The sequence below is a fragment of the Triturus cristatus genome, chromosome 4_1 (genome assembly GCF_964204655.1).
Source record: "Triturus cristatus chromosome 4_1, aTriCri1.1, whole genome shotgun sequence".
In the NCBI taxonomy this organism is placed as follows: domain Eukaryota; kingdom Metazoa; phylum Chordata; class Amphibia; order Caudata; family Salamandridae; genus Triturus; species Triturus cristatus.
This window is the reverse complement of record NC_140585.1, coordinates 108,276,993-108,292,232: the sequence shown is the minus strand read 5'-3', so window position 1 is coordinate 108,292,232 and position 15,240 is coordinate 108,276,993. Positions and strand designations below refer to the sequence as shown.

General features: G+C 44.4%; 23 non-coding genes across 23 annotated transcripts; 14 read left to right on the top strand and 9 right to left on the bottom strand.

The window, feature by feature from the left end:
• Window positions 1-790: 790 nt before the first annotated feature.
• TRNAY-GUA (transfer RNA tyrosine (anticodon GUA)) lies at window positions 791-876 on the top strand. The gene is given in 2 exon segments: window positions 791-827; window positions 841-876. It is a non-coding gene; the product is annotated as a tRNA-Tyr (tRNA).
• A 129-nt stretch (window positions 877-1,005) lies between these two features.
• On the top strand, window positions 1,006-1,077 carry TRNAA-CGC (transfer RNA alanine (anticodon CGC)). The gene has a single exon. It is a non-coding gene; the product is annotated as a tRNA-Ala (tRNA).
• Window positions 1,078-1,276: 199 nt separating this feature from the next.
• Window positions 1,277-1,349, bottom strand: TRNAM-CAU (transfer RNA methionine (anticodon CAU)). Its single transcript has one exon. It is a non-coding gene; the product is annotated as a tRNA-Met (tRNA).
• Window positions 1,350-2,561: 1,212 nt separating this feature from the next.
• Window positions 2,562-2,633, top strand: TRNAA-CGC (transfer RNA alanine (anticodon CGC)). Its single transcript has one exon. It is a non-coding gene; the product is annotated as a tRNA-Ala (tRNA).
• A 199-nt stretch (window positions 2,634-2,832) lies between these two features.
• TRNAM-CAU (transfer RNA methionine (anticodon CAU)) lies at window positions 2,833-2,905 on the bottom strand. The gene has a single exon. It is a non-coding gene; the product is annotated as a tRNA-Met (tRNA).
• A 1,212-nt stretch (window positions 2,906-4,117) lies between these two features.
• On the top strand, window positions 4,118-4,189 carry TRNAA-CGC (transfer RNA alanine (anticodon CGC)). Its single transcript has one exon. It is a non-coding gene; the product is annotated as a tRNA-Ala (tRNA).
• A 199-nt stretch (window positions 4,190-4,388) lies between these two features.
• On the bottom strand, window positions 4,389-4,461 carry TRNAM-CAU (transfer RNA methionine (anticodon CAU)). Its single transcript has one exon. It is a non-coding gene; the product is annotated as a tRNA-Met (tRNA).
• Window positions 4,462-5,673: 1,212 nt separating this feature from the next.
• TRNAA-CGC (transfer RNA alanine (anticodon CGC)) lies at window positions 5,674-5,745 on the top strand. The gene has a single exon. It is a non-coding gene; the product is annotated as a tRNA-Ala (tRNA).
• A 199-nt stretch (window positions 5,746-5,944) lies between these two features.
• Window positions 5,945-6,017, bottom strand: TRNAM-CAU (transfer RNA methionine (anticodon CAU)). The gene has a single exon. It is a non-coding gene; the product is annotated as a tRNA-Met (tRNA).
• Window positions 6,018-7,014: 997 nt separating this feature from the next.
• TRNAY-GUA (transfer RNA tyrosine (anticodon GUA)) lies at window positions 7,015-7,100 on the top strand. Its single transcript is given in 2 exon segments — window positions 7,015-7,051; window positions 7,065-7,100. It is a non-coding gene; the product is annotated as a tRNA-Tyr (tRNA).
• A 129-nt stretch (window positions 7,101-7,229) lies between these two features.
• TRNAA-CGC (transfer RNA alanine (anticodon CGC)) lies at window positions 7,230-7,301 on the top strand. Its single transcript has one exon. It is a non-coding gene; the product is annotated as a tRNA-Ala (tRNA).
• A 199-nt stretch (window positions 7,302-7,500) lies between these two features.
• Window positions 7,501-7,573, bottom strand: TRNAM-CAU (transfer RNA methionine (anticodon CAU)). The gene has a single exon. It is a non-coding gene; the product is annotated as a tRNA-Met (tRNA).
• A 997-nt stretch (window positions 7,574-8,570) lies between these two features.
• On the top strand, window positions 8,571-8,656 carry TRNAY-GUA (transfer RNA tyrosine (anticodon GUA)). The gene is given in 2 exon segments: window positions 8,571-8,607; window positions 8,621-8,656. It is a non-coding gene; the product is annotated as a tRNA-Tyr (tRNA).
• Window positions 8,657-8,785: 129 nt separating this feature from the next.
• Window positions 8,786-8,857, top strand: TRNAA-CGC (transfer RNA alanine (anticodon CGC)). The gene has a single exon. It is a non-coding gene; the product is annotated as a tRNA-Ala (tRNA).
• Window positions 8,858-9,056: 199 nt separating this feature from the next.
• TRNAM-CAU (transfer RNA methionine (anticodon CAU)) lies at window positions 9,057-9,129 on the bottom strand. Its single transcript has one exon. It is a non-coding gene; the product is annotated as a tRNA-Met (tRNA).
• A 1,212-nt stretch (window positions 9,130-10,341) lies between these two features.
• Window positions 10,342-10,413, top strand: TRNAA-CGC (transfer RNA alanine (anticodon CGC)). Its single transcript has one exon. It is a non-coding gene; the product is annotated as a tRNA-Ala (tRNA).
• Window positions 10,414-10,612: 199 nt separating this feature from the next.
• TRNAM-CAU (transfer RNA methionine (anticodon CAU)) lies at window positions 10,613-10,685 on the bottom strand. Its single transcript has one exon. It is a non-coding gene; the product is annotated as a tRNA-Met (tRNA).
• Window positions 10,686-11,897: 1,212 nt separating this feature from the next.
• TRNAA-CGC (transfer RNA alanine (anticodon CGC)) lies at window positions 11,898-11,969 on the top strand. The gene has a single exon. It is a non-coding gene; the product is annotated as a tRNA-Ala (tRNA).
• A 199-nt stretch (window positions 11,970-12,168) lies between these two features.
• TRNAM-CAU (transfer RNA methionine (anticodon CAU)) lies at window positions 12,169-12,241 on the bottom strand. Its single transcript has one exon. It is a non-coding gene; the product is annotated as a tRNA-Met (tRNA).
• Window positions 12,242-13,238: 997 nt separating this feature from the next.
• TRNAY-GUA (transfer RNA tyrosine (anticodon GUA)) lies at window positions 13,239-13,324 on the top strand. Its single transcript is given in 2 exon segments — window positions 13,239-13,275; window positions 13,289-13,324. It is a non-coding gene; the product is annotated as a tRNA-Tyr (tRNA).
• A 129-nt stretch (window positions 13,325-13,453) lies between these two features.
• TRNAA-CGC (transfer RNA alanine (anticodon CGC)) lies at window positions 13,454-13,525 on the top strand. Its single transcript has one exon. It is a non-coding gene; the product is annotated as a tRNA-Ala (tRNA).
• Window positions 13,526-13,724: 199 nt separating this feature from the next.
• On the bottom strand, window positions 13,725-13,797 carry TRNAM-CAU (transfer RNA methionine (anticodon CAU)). The gene has a single exon. It is a non-coding gene; the product is annotated as a tRNA-Met (tRNA).
• A 1,212-nt stretch (window positions 13,798-15,009) lies between these two features.
• TRNAA-CGC (transfer RNA alanine (anticodon CGC)) lies at window positions 15,010-15,081 on the top strand. Its single transcript has one exon. It is a non-coding gene; the product is annotated as a tRNA-Ala (tRNA).
• Window positions 15,082-15,240: the final 159 nt, after the last annotated feature.

The following is a 15,240-nucleotide window of genomic DNA, read 5'->3' as shown; positions in this document are numbered from 1 at the left end:
GGTTCAATCCCCGGCATCTCCAGACTTTTGCCATGCTTACCTTGGATTTTGGGCCGAAAGCTAGGCTGGCATCATGATGAAGGAAGAGATATGTCCTCCAACCGGGATGAGGACCCCGCTTAATCTGTCAGACGTTTGCCTTGAAAAATCCCATGAAATGGGGCTATCTCATTTTTGATGATTATAGATCAAAAGAATCCTACTTGTTGAAGACATCAAAGTGATGATTCATCTTGACAACCATAATGCTTTGATGATAGAAATCTGTCGCATCTCTCTTGATCATTGGTAAGGGTTCTTCTTCTAAACCAGAGACTCTTTACAGTAGCTTTTAGAAAAACGGAATATTTTGTTTATCTCAATCACCTTCAATCTACAGATTTTTCCGTTCTCTTTCCTTTTGAAAATGCATCCAAAATGCACGTTCTTGATGCTGGGTGCGTAGTAATGACTCCCATAACTTTCTGTCATTTCTTTCATGGTTCCGCGCAGCCATCCATTTGCCACCAATGCTGCCCAAGGTCTTTGTATCAAAGTTCCTTTCCTTTCTGTAAAATTGAAATTTGGAGCACCCCTGCTTATCCCCAAGCCAAGACAGAACATGAACTTTGGTCTGAAATCCTCCTTTGGGGTGATAAGACGTACCTTACAGTGTGCTCTAAGAACTGGTGACTTTGAGAGGGAGCTGCAGGTAATGTTCATGATTTTCATCGATCTGCTCCTGATCCCCACCCCCACAACCTTTCTTGAGCGAGAGATAATTACAGCGCTGAAAGATACTTCAGCCACTCCTTCGATAGCTCAGTTGGTAGAGCGGAGGACTGTAGCATAAAGTCAGACATCCTTAGGTCGCTGGTTCAAATCCGGCTCGAAGGATTTTTTGCTTCGATTTCCATATCTTTCACTTTTATTCAAACAATACCTTCCATTGATTATGATCGAGACTTTGCAGTCCCTGGGTTTCAGGGATTCCTTGCATCCATCAAACAGCTCGAGTGCAAAAGTGGGGATGTAGCTCAGTGGTAGAGCGCATGCTTCGCATGTATGAGGTCCCGGGTTCAATCCCCGGCATCTCCAGGAGCCTCTGTTCCTTATCTTGGCTTTTTTCCAGAAGGCTAGCCTGCCATCATGCAGAAAGAAGAAGTTTGTCATGCAGTTGGGGTGAGAGCCCCACTTAAATAGTCAGACATTTGCTTTGGAAAAATCTTTGAACTAGGCATAGTTTGCGCATTTCAAGAAAATCGGAGAATTTTGCATTCCAAAAGAAGGAAATAAATGCCCTCTCTGAGGATCGAACTCAGGACCTTCAGATTATGAGACTGACGCGCTGCCTACTGCGCTAAGAAGGCTGTATATAGGCATCTGTACATAAGACCATGAAGATCATCCAGGTACAAGGCTGAAGGATTTTCCTGACTGACATTGTATACTGCAGAGTCGAATGGGGTGATGTGGCCGTCGGTTCAATGCAGGGTTTCCAATCATACAGTCAAACCTTGCAGAAGTGGGGATGTAGCTCAGTGGTAGAGCGCATGCTTTGCATGTATGAGGCCCCGGGTTCAATCCCCGGCATCTCCAGACTTTTGCCATGCTTACCTTGGATTTTGGGCCGAAAGCTAGGCTGGCATCATGATGAAGGAAGAGATATGTCCTCCAACCGGGATGAGGACCCCGCTTAATCTGTCAGACGTTTGCCTTGAAAAATCCCATGAAATGGGGCTATCTCATTTTTGATGATTATAGATCAAAAGAATCCTACTTGTTGAAGACATCAAAGTGATGATTCATCTTGACAACCATAATGCTTTGATGATAGAAATCTGTCGCATCTCTCTTGATCATTGGTAAGGGTTCTTCTTCTAAACCAGAGACTCTTTACAGTAGCTTTTAGAAAAACGGAATATTTTGTTTATCTCAATCACCTTCAATCTACAGATTTTTCCGTTCTCTTTCCTTTTGAAAATGCATCCAAAATGCACGTTCTTGATGCTGGGTGCGTAGTAATGACTCCCATAACTTTCTGTCATTTCTTTCATGGTTCCGCGCAGCCATCCATTTGCCACCAATGCTGCCCAAGGTCTTTGTATCAAAGTTCCTTTCCTTTCTGTAAAATTGAAATTTGGAGCACCCCTGCTTATCCCCAAGCCAAGACAGAACATGAACTTTGGTCTGAAATCCTCCTTTGGGGTGATAAGACGTACCTTACAGTGTGCTCTAAGAACTGGTGACTTTGAGAGGGAGCTGCAGGTAATGTTCATGATTTTCATCGATCTGCTCCTGATCCCCACCCCCACAACCTTTCTTGAGCGAGAGATAATTACAGCGCTGAAAGATACTTCAGCCACTCCTTCGATAGCTCAGTTGGTAGAGCGGAGGACTGTAGCATAAAGTCAGACATCCTTAGGTTGCTGGTTCAAATCCGGCTCGAAGGATTTTTTGCTTCGATTTCCATATCTTTCACTTTTATTCAAACAATACCTTCCATTGATTATGATCGAGACTTTGCAGTCCCTGGGTTTCAGGGATTCCTTGCATCCATCAAACAGCTCGAGTGCAAAAGTGGGGATGTAGCTCAGTGGTAGAGCGCATGCTTCGCATGTATGAGGTCCCGGGTTCAATCCCCGGCATCTCCAGGAGCCTCTGTTCCTTATCTTGGCTTTTTTCCAGAAGGCTAGCCTGCCATCATGCAGAAAGAAGAAGTTTGTCATGCAGTTGGGGTGAGAGCCCCACTTAAATAGTCAGACATTTGCTTTGGAAAAATCTTTGAACTAGGCATAGTTTGCGCATTTCAAGAAAATCGGAGAATTTTGCATTCCAAAAGAAGGAAATAAATGCCCTCTCTGAGGATCGAACTCAGGACCTTCAGATTATGAGACTGACGCGCTGCCTACTGCGCTAAGAAGGCTGTATATAGGCATCTGTACATAAGACCATGAAGATCATCCAGGTACAAGGCTGAAGGATTTTCCTGACTGACATTGTATACTGCAGAGTCAAATGGGGTGATGTGGCCGTCGGTTCAATGCAGGGTTTCCAATCATACAGTCAAACCTTGCAGAAGTGGGGATGTAGCTCAGTGGTAGAGCGCATGCTTTGCATGTATGAGGCCCCGGGTTCAATCCCCGGCATCTCCAGACTTTTGCCATGCTTACCTTGGATTTTGGGCGGAAAGCTAGGCTGGCATCATGATGAAGGAAGAGATATGTCCTCCAACCGGGATGAGGACCCCGCTTAATCTGTCAGACGTTTGCCTTGAAAAATCCCATGAAATGGGGCTATCTCATTTTTGATGATTATAGATCAAAAGAATCCTACTTGTTGAAGACATCAAAGTGATGATTCATCTTGACAACCATAATGCTTTGATGATAGAAATCTGTCGCATCTCTCTTGATCATTGGTAAGGGTTCTTCTTCTAAACCAGAGACTCTTTACAGTAGCTTTTAGAAAAACGGAATATTTTGTTTATCTCAATCACCTTCAATCTACAGATTTTTCCGTTCTCTTTCCTTTTGAAAATGCATCCAAAATGCACGTTCTTGATGCTGGGTGCGTAGTAATGACTCCCATAACTTTCTGTCATTTCTTTCATGGTTCCGCGCAGCCATCCATTTGCCACCAATGCTGCCCAAGGTCTTTGTATCAAAGTTCCTTTCCTTTCTGTAAAATTGAAATTTGGAGCACCCCTGCTTATCCCCAAGCCAAGACAGAACATGAACTTTGGTCTGAAATCCTCCTTTGGGGTGATAAGACGTACCTTACAGTGTGCTCTAAGAACTGGTGACTTTGAGAGGGAGCTGCAGGTAATGTTCATGATTTTCATCGATCTGCTCCTGATCCCCACCCCCACAACCTTTCTTGAGCGAGAGATAATTACAGCGCTGAAAGATACTTCAGCCACTCCTTCGATAGCTCAGTTGGTAGAGCGGAGGACTGTAGCATAAAGTCAGACATCCTTAGGTTGCTGGTTCAAATCCGGCTCGAAGGATTTTTTGCTTCGATTTCCATATCTTTCACTTTTATTCAAACAATACCTTCCATTGATTATGATCGAGACTTTGCAGTCCCTGGGTTTCAGGGATTCCTTGCATCCATCAAACAGCTCGAGTGCAAAAGTGGGGATGTAGCTCAGTGGTAGAGCGCATGCTTCGCATGTATGAGGTCCCGGGTTCAATCCCCGGCATCTCCAGGAGCCTCTGTTCCTTATCTTGGCTTTTTTCCAGAAGGCTAGCCTGCCATCATGCAGAAAGAAGAAGTTTGTCATGCAGTTGGGGTGAGAGCCCCACTTAAATAGTCAGACATTTGCTTTGGAAAAATCTTTGAACTAGGCATAGTTTGCGCATTTCAAGAAAATCGGAGAATTTTGCATTCCAAAAGAAGGAAATAAATGCCCTCTCTGAGGATCGAACTCAGGACCTTCAGATTATGAGACTGACGCGCTGCCTACTGCGCTAAGAAGGCTGTATATAGGCATCTGTACATAAGACCATGAAGATCATCCAGGTACAAGGCTGAAGGATTTTCCTGACTGACATTGTATACTGCAGAGTCAAATGGGGTGATGTGGCCGTCGGTTCAATGCAGGGTTTCCAATCATACAGTCAAACCTTGCAGAAGTGGGGATGTAGCTCAGTGGTAGAGCGCATGCTTTGCATGTATGAGGCCCCGGGTTCAATCCCCGGCATCTCCAGACTTTTGCCATGCTTACCTTGGATTTTGGGCCGAAAGCTAGGCTGGCATCATGATGAAGGAAGAGATATGTCCTCCAACCGGGATGAGGACCCCGCTTAATCTGTCAGACGTTTGCCTTGAAAAATCCCATGAAATGGGGCTATCTCATTTTTGATGATTATAGATCAAAAGAATCCTACTTGTTGAAGACATCAAAGTGATGATTCATCTTGACAACCATAATGCTTTGATGATAGAAATCTGTCGCATCTCTCTTGATCATTGGTAAGGGTTCTTCTTCTAAACCAGAGACTCTTTACAGTAGCTTTTAGAAAAACGGAATATTTTGTTTATCTCAATCACCTTCAATCTACAGATTTTTCCGTTCTCTTTCCTTTTGAAAATGCATCCAAAATGCACGTTCTTGATGCTGGGTGCGTAGTAATGACTCCCATAACTTTCTGTCATTTCTTTCATGGTTCCGCGCAGCCATCCATTTGCCACCAATGCTGCCCAAGGTCTTTGTATCAAAGTTCCTTTCCTTTCTGTAAAATTGAAATTTGGAGCACCCCTGCTTATCCCCAAGCCAAGACAGAACATGAACTTTGGTCTGAAATCCTCCTTTGGGGTGATAAGACGTACCTTACAGTGTGCTCTAAGAACTGGTGACTTTGAGAGGGAGCTGCAGGTAATGTTCATGATTTTCATCGATCTGCTCCTGATCCCCACCCCCACAACCTTTCTTGAGCGAGAGATAATTACAGCGCTGAAAGATACTTCAGCCACTCCTTCGATAGCTCAGTTGGTAGAGCGGAGGACTGTAGCATAAAGTCAGACATCCTTAGGTTGCTGGTTCAAATCCGGCTCGAAGGATTTTTTGCTTCGATTTCCATATCTTTCACTTTTATTCAAACAATACCTTCCATTGATTATGATCGAGACTTTGCAGTCCCTGGGTTTCAGGGATTCCTTGCATCCATCAAACAGCTCGAGTGCAAAAGTGGGGATGTAGCTCAGTGGTAGAGCGCATGCTTCGCATGTATGAGGTCCCGGGTTCAATCCCCGGCATCTCCAGGAGCCTCTGTTCCTTATCTTGGCTTTTTTCCAGAAGGCTAGCCTGCCATCATGCAGAAAGAAGAAGTTTGTCATGCAGTTGGGGTGAGAGCCCCACTTAAATAGTCAGACATTTGCTTTGGAAAAATCTTTGAACTAGGCATAGTTTGCGCATTTCAAGAAAATCGGAGAATTTTGCATTCCAAAAGAAGGAAATAAATGCCCTCTCTGAGGATCGAACTCAGGACCTTCAGATTATGAGACTGACGCGCTGCCTACTGCGCTAAGAAGGCTGTATATAGGCATCTGTACATAAGACCATGAAGATCATCCAGGTACAAGGCTGAAGGATTTTCCTGACTGACATTGTATACTGCAGAGTCAAATGGGGTGATGTGGCCGTCGGTTCAATGCAGGGTTTCCAATCATACAGTCAAACCTTGCAGAAGTGGGGATGTAGCTCAGTGGTAGAGCGCATGCTTTGCATGTATGAGGCCCCGGGTTCAATCCCCGGCATCTCCAGACTTTTGCCATGCTTACCTTGGATTTTGGGCCGAAAGCTAGGCTGGCATCATGATGAAGGAAGAGATATGTCCTCCAACCGGGATGAGGACCCCGCTTAATCTGTCAGACGTTTGCCTTGAAAAATCCCATGAAATGGGGCTATCTCATTTTTGATGATTATAGATCAAAAGAATCCTACTTGTTGAAGACATCAAAGTGATGATTCATCTTGACAACCATAATGCTTTGATGATAGAAATCTGTCGCATCTCTCTTGATCATTGGTAAGGGTTCTTCTTCTAAACCAGAGACTCTTTACAGTAGCTTTTAGAAAAACGGAATATTTTGTTTATCTCAATCACCTTCAATCTACAGATTTTTCCGTTCTCTTTCCTTTTGAAAATGCATCCAAAATGCACGTTCTTGATGCTGGGTGCGTAGTAATGACTCCCATAACTTTCTGTCATTTCTTTCATGGTTCCGCGCAGCCATCCATTTGCCACCAATGCTGCCCAAGGTCTTTGTATCAAAGTTCCTTTCCTTTCTGTAAAATTGAAATTTGGAGCACCCCTGCTTATCCCCAAGCCAAGACAGAACATGAACTTTGGTCTGAAATCCTCCTTTGGGGTGATAAGACGTACCTTACAGTGTGCTCTAAGAACTGGTGACTTTGAGAGGGAGCTGCAGGTAATGTTCATGATTTTCATCGATCTGCTCCTGATCCCCACCCCCACAACCTTTCTTGAGCGAGAGATAATTACAGCGCTGAAAGATACTTCAGCCACTCCTTCGATAGCTCAGTTGGTAGAGCGGAGGACTGTAGCATAAAGTCAGACATCCTTAGGTCGCTGGTTCAAATCCGGCTCGAAGGATTTTGTGCTTCGATTTCCATATATTTCACTTTTATTCAAACAATACCTTCCATTGATTATGATCGAGACTTTGCAGTCCCTGGGTTTCAGGGATTCCTTGCATCCATCAAACAGCTCGAGTGCAAAAGTGGGGATGTAGCTCAGTGGTAGAGCGCATGCTTCGCATGTATGAGGTCCCGGGTTCAATCCCCGGCATCTCCAGGAGCCTCTGTTCCTTATCTTGGCTTTTTTCCAGAAGGCTAGCCTGCCATCATGCAGAAAGAAGAAGTTTGTCATGCAGTTGGGGTGAGAGCCCCACTTAAATAGTCAGACATTTGCTTTGGAAAAATCTTTGAACTAGGCATAGTTTGCGCATTTCAAGAAAATCGGAGAATTTTGCATTCCAAAAGAAGGAAATAAATGCCCTCTCTGAGGATCGAACTCAGGACCTTCAGATTATGAGACTGACGCGCTGCCTACTGCGCTAAGAAGGCTGTATATAGGCATCTGTACATAAGACCATGAAGATCATCCAGGTACAAGGCTGAAGGATTTTCCTGACTGACATTGTATACTGCAGAGTCGAATGGGGTGATGTGGCCGTCGGTTCAATGCAGGGTTTCCAATCATACAGTCAAACCTTGCAGAAGTGGGGATGTAGCTCAGTGGTAGAGCGCATGCTTTGCATGTATGAGGCCCCGGGTTCAATCCCCGGCATCTCCAGACTTTTGCCATGCTTACCTTGGATTTTGGGCCGAAAGCTAGGCTGGCATCATGATGAAGGAAGAGATATGTCCTCCAACCGGGATGAGGACCCCGCTTAATCTGTCAGACGTTTGCCTTGAAAAATCCCATGAAATGGGGCTATCTCATTTTTGATGATTATAGATCAAAAGAATCCTACTTGTTGAAGACATCAAAGTGATGATTCATCTTGACAACCATAATGCTTTGATGATAGAAATCTGTCGCATCTCTCTTGATCATTGGTAAGGGTTCTTCTTCTAAACCAGAGACTCTTTACAGTAGCTTTTAGAAAAACGGAATATTTTGTTTATCTCAATCACCTTCAATCTACAGATTTTTCCGTTCTCTTTCCTTTTGAAAATGCATCCAAAATGCACGTTCTTGATGCTGGGTGCGTAGTAATGACTCCCATAACTTTCTGTCATTTCTTTCATGGTTCCGCGCAGCCATCCATTTGCCACCAATGCTGCCCAAGGTCTTTGTATCAAAGTTCCTTTCCTTTCTGTAAAATTGAAATTTGGAGCACCCCTGCTTATCCCCAAGCCAAGACAGAACATGAACTTTGGTCTGAAATCCTCCTTTGGGGTGATAAGACGTACCTTACAGTGTGCTCTAAGAACTGGTGACTTTGAGAGGGAGCTGCAGGTAATGTTCATGATTTTCATCGATCTGCTCCTGATCCCCACCCCCACAACCTTTCTTGAGCGAGAGATAATTACAGCGCTGAAAGATACTTCAGCCACTCCTTCGATAGCTCAGTTGGTAGAGCGGAGGACTGTAGCATAAAGTCAGACATCCTTAGGTCGCTGGTTCAAATCCGGCTCGAAGGATTTTTTGCTTCGATTTCCATATCTTTCACTTTTATTCAAACAATACCTTCCATTGATTATGATCGAGACTTTGCAGTCCCTGGGTTTCAGGGATTCCTTGCATCCATCAAACAGCTCGAGTGCAAAAGTGGGGATGTAGCTCAGTGGTAGAGCGCATGCTTCGCATGTATGAGGTCCCGGGTTCAATCCCCGGCATCTCCAGGAGCCTCTGTTCCTTATCTTGGCTTTTTTCCAGAAGGCTAGCCTGCCATCATGCAGAAAGAAGAAGTTTGTCATGCAGTTGGGGTGAGAGCCCCACTTAAATAGTCAGACATTTGCTTTGGAAAAATCTTTGAACTAGGCATAGTTTGCGCATTTCAAGAAAATCGGAGAATTTTGCATTCCAAAAGAAGGAAATAAATGCCCTCTCTGAGGATCGAACTCAGGACCTTCAGATTATGAGACTGACGCGCTGCCTACTGCGCTAAGAAGGCTGTATATAGGCATCTGTACATAAGACCATGAAGATCATCCAGGTACAAGGCTGAAGGATTTTCCTGACTGACATTGTATACTGCAGAGTCGAATGGGGTGATGTGGCCGTCGGTTCAATGCAGGGTTTCCAATCATACAGTCAAACCTTGCAGAAGTGGGGATGTAGCTCAGTGGTAGAGCGCATGCTTTGCATGTATGAGGCCCCGGGTTCAATCCCCGGCATCTCCAGACTTTTGCCATGCTTACCTTGGATTTTGGGCCGAAAGCTAGGCTGGCATCATGATGAAGGAAGAGATATGTCCTCCAACCGGGATGAGGACCCCGCTTAATCTGTCAGACGTTTGCCTTGAAAAATCCCATGAAATGGGGCTATCTCATTTTTGATGATTATAGATCAAAAGAATCCTACTTGTTGAAGACATCAAAGTGATGATTCATCTTGACAACCATAATGCTTTGATGATAGAAATCTGTCGCATCTCTCTTGATCATTGGTAAGGGTTCTTCTTCTAAACCAGAGACTCTTTACAGTAGCTTTTAGAAAAACGGAATATTTTGTTTATCTCAATCACCTTCAATCTACAGATTTTTCCGTTCTCTTTCCTTTTGAAAATGCATCCAAAATGCACGTTCTTGATGCTGGGTGCGTAGTAATGACTCCCATAACTTTCTGTCATTTCTTTCATGGTTCCGCGCAGCCATCCATTTGCCACCAATGCTGCCCAAGGTCTTTGTATCAAAGTTCCTTTCCTTTCTGTAAAATTGAAATTTGGAGCACCCCTGCTTATCCCCAAGCCAAGACAGAACATGAACTTTGGTCTGAAATCCTCCTTTGGGGTGATAAGACGTACCTTACAGTGTGCTCTAAGAACTGGTGACTTTGAGAGGGAGCTGCAGGTAATGTTCATGATTTTCATCGATCTGCTCCTGATCCCCACCCCCACAACCTTTCTTGAGCGAGAGATAATTACAGCGCTGAAAGATACTTCAGCCACTCCTTCGATAGCTCAGTTGGTAGAGCGGAGGACTGTAGCATAAAGTCAGACATCCTTAGGTTGCTGGTTCAAATCCGGCTCGAAGGATTTTTTGCTTCGATTTCCATATCTTTCACTTTTATTCAAACAATACCTTCCATTGATTATGATCGAGACTTTGCAGTCCCTGGGTTTCAGGGATTCCTTGCATCCATCAAACAGCTCGAGTGCAAAAGTGGGGATGTAGCTCAGTGGTAGAGCGCATGCTTCGCATGTATGAGGTCCCGGGTTCAATCCCCGGCATCTCCAGGAGCCTCTGTTCCTTATCTTGGCTTTTTTCCAGAAGGCTAGCCTGCCATCATGCAGAAAGAAGAAGTTTGTCATGCAGTTGGGGTGAGAGCCCCACTTAAATAGTCAGACATTTGCTTTGGAAAAATCTTTGAACTAGGCATAGTTTGCGCATTTCAAGAAAATCGGAGAATTTTGCATTCCAAAAGAAGGAAATAAATGCCCTCTCTGAGGATCGAACTCAGGACCTTCAGATTATGAGACTGACGCGCTGCCTACTGCGCTAAGAAGGCTGTATATAGGCATCTGTACATAAGACCATGAAGATCATCCAGGTACAAGGCTGAAGGATTTTCCTGACTGACATTGTATACTGCAGAGTCAAATGGGGTGATGTGGCCGTCGGTTCAATGCAGGGTTTCCAATCATACAGTCAAACCTTGCAGAAGTGGGGATGTAGCTCAGTGGTAGAGCGCATGCTTTGCATGTATGAGGCCCCGGGTTCAATCCCCGGCATCTCCAGACTTTTGCCATGCTTACCTTGGATTTTGGGCGGAAAGCTAGGCTGGCATCATGATGAAGGAAGAGATATGTCCTCCAACCGGGATGAGGACCCCGCTTAATCTGTCAGACGTTTGCCTTGAAAAATCCCATGAAATGGGGCTATCTCATTTTTGATGATTATAGATCAAAAGAATCCTACTTGTTGAAGACATCAAAGTGATGATTCATCTTGACAACCATAATGCTTTGATGATAGAAATCTGTCGCATCTCTCTTGATCATTGGTAAGGGTTCTTCTTCTAAACCAGAGACTCTTTACAGTAGCTTTTAGAAAAACGGAATATTTTGTTTATCTCAATCACCTTCAATCTACAGATTTTTCCGTTCTCTTTCCTTTTGAAAATGCATCCAAAATGCACGTTCTTGATGCTGGGTGCGTAGTAATGACTCCCATAACTTTCTGTCATTTCTTTCATGGTTCCGCGCAGCCATCCATTTGCCACCAATGCTGCCCAAGGTCTTTGTATCAAAGTTCCTTTCCTTTCTGTAAAATTGAAATTTGGAGCACCCCTGCTTATCCCCAAGCCAAGACAGAACATGAACTTTGGTCTGAAATCCTCCTTTGGGGTGATAAGACGTACCTTACAGTGTGCTCTAAGAACTGGTGACTTTGAGAGGGAGCTGCAGGTAATGTTCATGATTTTCATCGATCTGCTCCTGATCCCCACCCCCACAACCTTTCTTGAGCGAGAGATAATTACAGCGCTGAAAGATACTTCAGCCACTCCTTCGATAGCTCAGTTGGTAGAGCGGAGGACTGTAGCATAAAGTCAGACATCCTTAGGTTGCTGGTTCAAATCCGGCTCGAAGGATTTTTTGCTTCGATTTCCATATCTTTCACTTTTATTCAAACAATACCTTCCATTGATTATGATCGAGACTTTGCAGTCCCTGGGTTTCAGGGATTCCTTGCATCCATCAAACAGCTCGAGTGCAAAAGTGGGGATGTAGCTCAGTGGTAGAGCGCATGCTTCGCATGTATGAGGTCCCGGGTTCAATCCCCGGCATCTCCAGGAGCCTCTGTTCCTTATCTTGGCTTTTTTCCAGAAGGCTAGCCTGCCATCATGCAGAAAGAAGAAGTTTGTCATGCAGTTGGGGTGAGAGCCCCACTTAAATAGTCAGACATTTGCTTTGGAAAAATCTTTGAACTAGGCATAGTTTGCGCATTTCAAGAAAATCGGAGAATTTTGCATTCCAAAAGAAGGAAATAAATGCCCTCTCTGAGGATCGAACTCAGGACCTTCAGATTATGAGACTGACGCGCTGCCTACTGCGCTAAGAAGGCTGTATATAGGCATCTGTACATAAGACCATGAAGATCATCCAGGTACAAGGCTGAAGGATTTTCCTGACTGACATTGTATACTGCAGAGTCAAATGGGGTGATGTGGCCGTCGGTTCAATGCAGGGTTTCCAATCATACAGTCAAACCTTGCAGAAGTGGGGATGTAGCTCAGTGGTAGAGCGCATGCTTTGCATGTATGAGGCCCCGGGTTCAATCCCCGGCATCTCCAGACTTTTGCCATGCTTACCTTGGATTTTGGGCCGAAAGCTAGGCTGGCATCATGATGAAGGAAGAGATATGTCCTCCAACCGGGATGAGGACCCCGCTTAATCTGTCAGACGTTTGCCTTGAAAAATCCCATGAAATGGGGCTATCTCATTTTTGATGATTATAGATCAAAAGAATCCTACTTGTTGAAGACATCAAAGTGATGATTCATCTTGACAACCATAATGCTTTGATGATAGAAATCTGTCGCATCTCTCTTGATCATTGGTAAGGGTTCTTCTTCTAAACCAGAGACTCTTTACAGTAGCTTTTAGAAAAACGGAATATTTTGTTTATCTCAATCACCTTCAATCTACAGATTTTTCCGTTCTCTTTCCTTTTGAAAATGCATCCAAAATGCACGTTCTTGATGCTGGGTGCGTAGTAATGACTCCCATAACTTTCTGTCATTTCTTTCATGGTTCCGCGCAGCCATCCATTTGCCACCAATGCTGCCCAAGGTCTTTGTATCAAAGTTCCTTTCCTTTCTGTAAAATTGAAATTTGGAGCACCCCTGCTTATCCCCAAGCCAAGACAGAACATGAACTTTGGTCTGAAATCCTCCTTTGGGGTGATAAGACGTACCTTACAGTGTGCTCTAAGAACTGGTGACTTTGAGAGGGAGCTGCAGGTAATGTTCATGATTTTCATCGATCTGCTCCTGATCCCCACCCCCACAACCTTTCTTGAGCGAGAGATAATTACAGCGCTGAAAGATACTTCAGCCACTCCTTCGATAGCTCAGTTGGTAGAGCGGAGGACTGTAGCATAAAGTCAGACATCCTTAGGTCGCTGGTTCAAATCCGGCTCGAAGGATTTTTTGCTTCGATTTCCATATCTTTCACTTTTATTCAAACAATACCTTCCATTGATTATGATCGAGACTTTGCAGTCCCTGGGTTTCAGGGATTCCTTGCATCCATCAAACAGCTCGAGTGCAAAAGTGGGGATGTAGCTCAGTGGTAGAGCGCATGCTTCGCATGTATGAGGTCCCGGGTTCAATCCCCGGCATCTCCAGGAGCCTCTGTTCCTTATCTTGGCTTTTTTCCAGAAGGCTAGCCTGCCATCATGCAGAAAGAAGAAGTTTGTCATGCAGTTGGGGTGAGAGCCCCACTTAAATAGTCAGACATTTGCTTTGGAAAAATCTTTGAACTAGGCATAGTTTGCGCATTTCAAGAAAATCGGAGAATTTTGCATTCCAAAAGAAGGAAATAAATGCCCTCTCTGAGGATCGAACTCAGGACCTTCAGATTATGAGACTGACGCGCTGCCTACTGCGCTAAGAAGGCTGTATATAGGCATCTGTACATAAGACCATGAAGATCATCCAGGTACAAGGCTGAAGGATTTTCCTGACTGACATTGTATACTGCAGAGTCGAATGGGGTGATGTGGCCGTCGGTTCAATGCAGGGTTTCCAATCATACAGTCAAACCTTGCAGAAGTGGGGATGTAGCTCAGTGGTAGAGCGCATGCTTTGCATGTATGAGGCCCCGGGTTCAATCCCCGGCATCTCCAGACTTTTGCCATGCTTACCTTGGATTTTGGGCCGAAAGCTAGGCTGGCATCATGATGAAGGAAGAGATATGTCCTCCAACCGGGATGAGGACCCCGCTTAATCTGTCAGACGTTTGCCTTGAAAAATCCCATGAAATGGGGCTATCTCATTTTTGATGATTATAGATCAAAAGAATCCTACTTGTTGAAGACATCAAAGTGATGATTCATCTTGACAACCATAATGCTTTGATGATAGAAATCTGTCGCATCTCTCTTGATCATTGGTAAGGGTTCTTCTTCTAAACCAGAGACTCTTTACAGTAGCTTTTAGAAAAACGGAATATTTTGTTTATCTCAATCACCTTCAATCTACAGATTTTTCCGTTCTCTTTCCTTTTGAAAATGCATCCAAAATGCACGTTCTTGATGCTGGGTGCGTAGTAATGACTCCCATAACTTTCTGTCATTTCTTTCATGGTTCCGCGCAGCCATCCATTTGCCACCAATGCTGCCCAAGGTCTTTGTATCAAAGTTCCTTTCCTTTCTGTAAAATTGAAATTTGGAGCACCCCTGCTTATCCCCAAGCCAAGACAGAACATGAACTTTGGTCTGAAATCCTCCTTTGGGGTGATAAGACGTACCTTACAGTGTGCTCTAAGAACTGGTGACTTTGAGAGGGAGCTGCAGGTAATGTTCATGATTTTCATCGATCTGCTCCTGATCCCCACCCCCACAACCTTTCTTGAGCGAGAGATAATTACAGCGCTGAAAGATACTTCAGCCACTCCTTCGATAGCTCAGTTGGTAGAGCGGAGGACTGTAGCATAAAGTCAGACATCCTTAGGTTGCTGGTTCAAATCCGGCTCGAAGGATTTTTTGCTTCGATTTCCATATCTTTCACTTTTATTCAAACAATACCTTCCATTGATTATGATCGAGACTTTGCAGTCCCTGGGTTTCAGGGATTCCTTGCATCCATCAAACAGCTCGAGTGCAAAAGTGGGGATGTAGCTCAGTGGTAGAGCGCATGCTTCGCATGTATGAGGTCCCGGGTTCAATCCCCGGCATCTCCAGGAGCCTCTGTTCCTTATCTTGGCTTTTTTCCAGAAGGCTAGCCTGCCATCATGCAGAAAGAAGAAGTTTGTCATGCAGTTGGGGTGAGAGCCCCACTTAAATAGTCAGACATTTGCTTTGGAAAAATCTTTGAACTAGGCATAGTTTGCGCATTTCAA